Genomic DNA, 4,964 nt, shown 5'->3' with positions numbered 1-4,964 from the left:
CATCCGTACTCACTGTACGGCATACAGGCAAACAGGCAAGCAACATAATGCGCTGGCACGCCATCAGATGACGTTTGCCAACCGACTTTAAAGCCCATTCGTACCATATAGCGGCACCATAAGTGGCACAGGCCACAAATAGGCCCCGATATACGGTACGAACCGCACGCCGGCTAAGACCCCAGTCAAATCTGACAACGCGACGCACTTGCCCAACGATTGCCTGCAGCCGCTCCCTCAACGAAACTAAGTGTGGAGTAAAACACATCCTTTCACTCATAGCTACCCCCAGGTATTTGACTTGCGTCACATACCTAATCCCTATCCCATTCAAACGTACAATCGGTGGACGACTCGGGGACAATCTGCCCTTAAGCAGCATTGTCACCGTTTTGTCCATCGATATGTCCACTCCCACATCTACCCCCCAATTGTGGGTAAATGTAAGGAGCTGCCCCCCCACTCGCTCTAGTTCCTCACGCGAACGACCCTCAACCAAAATGAGAAGGTCGTCCGCATACGCACAGTGTTTACAGAGTGGCTCTAACTGCCGAAGCAGGGAGTCCATCATGAGGTTCCAAATGAAGGGACCACAGACGGATCCCTGCGGACAGCCTCGCTCCACCCCAATCTCCACACTCCCGCCCACTCCTACCATGGATGCTTTTCTGTCCGAAAAATAACTCCGCCATAGAGTAATTTCCGGACAGCCAAGCTCCTCTAATCTCTGCAACACACGATCCCAGCGCAAGTAATCAAATGCCCCCTTAAAGTCAATAAATATGCCAAGGACATATTTATTGACGTTTTCCCTAACTACACTCTGAACATACAACCACGCATCCTCTATACCACGTCTTTTCCTAAACCCATACTGCCTATCCGACCTAACACCCCGAGTTAGCTCCTGAAGCCGCTCAACCATAACCCTTTCCAGCACTTTTCCAAGCACCGGAAGGAGGCTGATACCACGATAAGATCGAGGATCGCTCCTGATCTTATCGGGCGACTTCAAGAGTGCAACGACCCTAGCAATTTTCCACTCGCGTGGAAAATATCCCTCCCATATGCATTTATCATAAATGGCCTCCAAATATTCCGGAATGAACTTCCACAAGCATTTGCACATCTCTCCGTTCAAACCATCGAAACCTGGAGACCTTTTAGACCTGACCAGGCCAAATGCATAATCCAGCTCCTCAGCTTCTATTGGAGGGACAGGCACCTCTTGTGCAGGAGGAACCTGAACCTCAGCCCTGGGAAAAAACTCGCCTAACAGAACATTGGCACACTCTCTCCACGTCGATAATACAGTATCACCTACGCGAAGAGAGCTAGCCATCTCATTTCGACGACCCCGACAGATCCTATAGACCTGTCCCCAAGGGTCGTCCCTATTTTCCCCCACAAATCTCCTCCACTCTTCCTCCTTCACTCTCACAAGCATCTTCTTATACTCTTTCATCCCTACGCTAAATTGATACTTGAGCTGAGACAGATTCTCCGAATTGGTCCGCCTGCCGCGTTGAAACAAACGCCTCAAGCGTCGGACAGACCTCCTCTTTGAATTTAACTCACTCGTCCACCATTTCACACCTTTCATTCTCACAGCCCTAGCTTTCCTAAACAATAAGTCATTCACACCCCAAACACATTCATATAGACGAGCAATTTGCTCGTCAACCCCCAATTCCTCAAACTCCCTAAGCGGTATATCCAATACCGCTTCCCTAACAGTATGTCCATATCGGTTCCAGTCGGTACACGAGGTACGCCATCGCCTCAATGGACTCCCCCCTTCTAACTGCGGGGTACGGGGAGTAACCATAATTTGTATTAAATTATGGTCACTAATTCCCCAACCCCCCCTAACACTCCATTTACACTCGAACCTACCCGCTGCTGCGTCATTCATGAGCGTCACGTCAATGTCACTCACACCTCTAGGCCCCTCAAACGTATACCATACGCTTGGTTCGTTTGCTACAAGGAGGTTATTCGCCACAATCCACTCGCTCATAACCTCACCTCGATTGTGGCTCCGATATCCAGCAGTATGCCTGGATACCTTGCTGAACCACATCGGAGATGTAGCATTCGCATCAAGACACACGATGGCAGGAATGCTACTCTCAAGTAGTAGCACCGCATCAATGTATCTTAAGTAGGGCTCTAGAGGCTCGTCAGACTTGCAGTACAAGCTGACGACATTCATTCTGCCGAATTCCCCCTCGACACACACACATACTCCCCACTGTGATGAGTCAACTACTACACAAGAGTAGCTTGGCTCACACACAGCTACTGCGGCCTTGACTCCAAGGTCCGTAAAGACCCTGAAGCCCCCAGGAAGGCCTCTCACCACCCCATTGGTGGAGTATGGTTCCTGGAGCAAAGCAATGCCGCAGCCCCCCTCCGACATACACGCCCCCAATTCACACATCACGGCATATGACCCCTGACAGTTCAGTTGATATAGTTCAACCATCAATGTCTAGCGTTCGCACGGGCAACAATGGCACAGTACACCGGGCAGACAGTGGACATCATTAGATGTCCGGCTGGCTTGCCCTTAAACGCACAGTTGCGACAATGCGGGGCATTGCCACAACCTGCACTCCTGTGTCCTTCTTGCCCGCACCTACGGCAGACATCCTTCTTGGCTCTGCATTCTGCCACCCTGTGATCAAACCCCATGCATCGGAAGCAGCCGGGCGTCAGTTGGTCTGGCCGTACCCGGAAGGAAAACCACTTTATGTAGCAACGACCTGCTTCCAGGAGGGCGGACATTAGCATGTCCGTTCCCTCAAGGACAACATTCGTCACCCCATCGGGGCTGACCTTCCAAGGACGGCTGATCATCCTCACGTCCTTCTCACGGCACCCAGGGCTGAACTCCTTGAGGTTCAACCGGAACAACTCTCCCATGAAATCCTCAGGGGAGATCTCCGTGTGAACCCCCTGGACCACAACCCTAGGCCCCAGCTTCCGACGTATGCTCACATCGAGCCCCACTTCGGAAAACTTGGCATTTTTTGCCAAGTTATCCCTCTCGGCAACGGATGGGGTGCGAATAATCGCACCTCCATCCTTCAACGGGCGCACCTCGTGCACCCTAACCCCCATGGAAGGCCCAACCTCCTTTACAACTTTCTTGATCACCTCCTTGGAAGTAGTGGGGGTTTTACCCCTCACTACGACCGACCAGGTCTCAACTGGCTTGGGCACCGGCAACGCAGGCAACACAGGCGCAGGCGCCTGAGGTGCCGGCATCATCGCTGCACCAGCCAGCGCAGCTCCAGCCGTCCTCCGAGGTGTTTCCTCCCTGGTTGTCATGGTGGCTTCCAACCGCCCACGAAGATGGGCGATCTCCGCCACCATCTCAACAAAGAGCTCCTCAAACTCCAAGGAGTATCCAAGGAGATCCTTCGCTGTGCTCTTCGGGACGCCGTCCATGTCAATGACGGCTCCACTAAAGGCCGTCACAATGGACTTAAAGCGTCCCATAAATTCGCCCCCAACCTTCTTCTGTTCGGCACCCCCCCCGAACGCTCCCAAACCTTCCTGGGAAGCACGCAATCTCTTACAGAAATCTACCAGGTGCTTCCCAGCTGGACCTAATTTAGCCCCTGTCTTACTCCCCTTTTTCCCACTCCCAATTTTTCCACTTTCGGAAGCGCCATCGCTTCCACTCACCCCCGACTTACTGGAAGGCACCTTTTCAGGTACCTTTAAAACCTCCTTACCTGACTTCACCACCGGGACCGCTGCACCCCCAGCGGTCTTCTTCTTAATGCGAGGAGGAGACCGCAAAATCACCTCCTCCTCTCCGGACGTCGATTCGTCCATTGCCGACGATGGCACCGCCGAACCGCTTGGAAGAGGGGTGTTCGCCCTCTTCCTCACACCTTCTAATTTGGGCATTGCCCAACGACCCTCACACTTAGGTTGCCGAATTCGCCGGATAAGGCCTCCTGAGCAACAACAAAAATTGAGTCCCTTTTGGGCAACGGCAATTACTGCACGGCAGGAACGAACCCCGCACAGGCACGCACACAGCGGCTGCACCTATCGGCGAGCCAAAGCAAAGCGCGAGGGCGTAGCCCACAGCGCCAACCAAAGGTTTGGCAAAGGCCACCACCAATGCCTTGCCGGACAGAACACTGTTCCCCGAACAAGGACGGGTCGACCAAGGTGGAGCTAACGCCGAGCTCGACCGCAGGCAAAAACACAACACGCTTTGGTCGTAGCACCTGCACAAGGTATTCAACCTTGGCGCAGTACTGTACCCACGCACAAAAGAGGACGCCCTTTTTACTGTTGCCAAATATGGCAATATAGCGGCACGACTACCTAGTGTACACGCACCCAACGAACCCACGCCAAAAAATAACAGCGCGACACTACACCGACGCCAAGAATTAACGGCACGCGCCAAAAACCACGCCAGAAATAGCGGCACTCAAAAGTTGTAAACAACTTACCAACAAGGTACACTTGTACGCAATGTACAGCCACGCAAACGGTGGCGTCACTAGCACAAACCGTAGTCACCTGAGCAATTGCTCGTAAACAATGCACCGCTATGGTACAGCTACGCACAACACACCACGCCGAAAAACAACGGCACGCCCGCAAAAGTTGTAAACAACTTGATGGAAAATTTCCAACGCTGTATCTAGCAGCACTCACAAACACGCACTCTGTGTCTATAGCACGGAGTATATTGGCACTCACTGGAGTGTCCAACAACACTACCGTACGGCACTTTCAATTATTCGTAACACTGTACAGCTACTACAAAGTAGCGTCACTCGGACAACGGCACTCACTAGCGCAATTAATTGTAAACACTGTACCGCTATGGTACAGCCACAACAATATTAGCGTCACTCGCACAACTGTAATACACCGGTACTCACACACGAATGTAACCGCAAAAGGAAATCACAAAATCGCAAATC

Source organism: Anastrepha obliqua, unplaced genomic scaffold, assembly GCF_027943255.1.
Source record: "Anastrepha obliqua isolate idAnaObli1 unplaced genomic scaffold, idAnaObli1_1.0 ptg000027l, whole genome shotgun sequence".
NCBI classification, from domain to species: domain Eukaryota; kingdom Metazoa; phylum Arthropoda; class Insecta; order Diptera; family Tephritidae; genus Anastrepha; species Anastrepha obliqua.
This window is presented reverse-complemented; position numbering follows the sequence as displayed.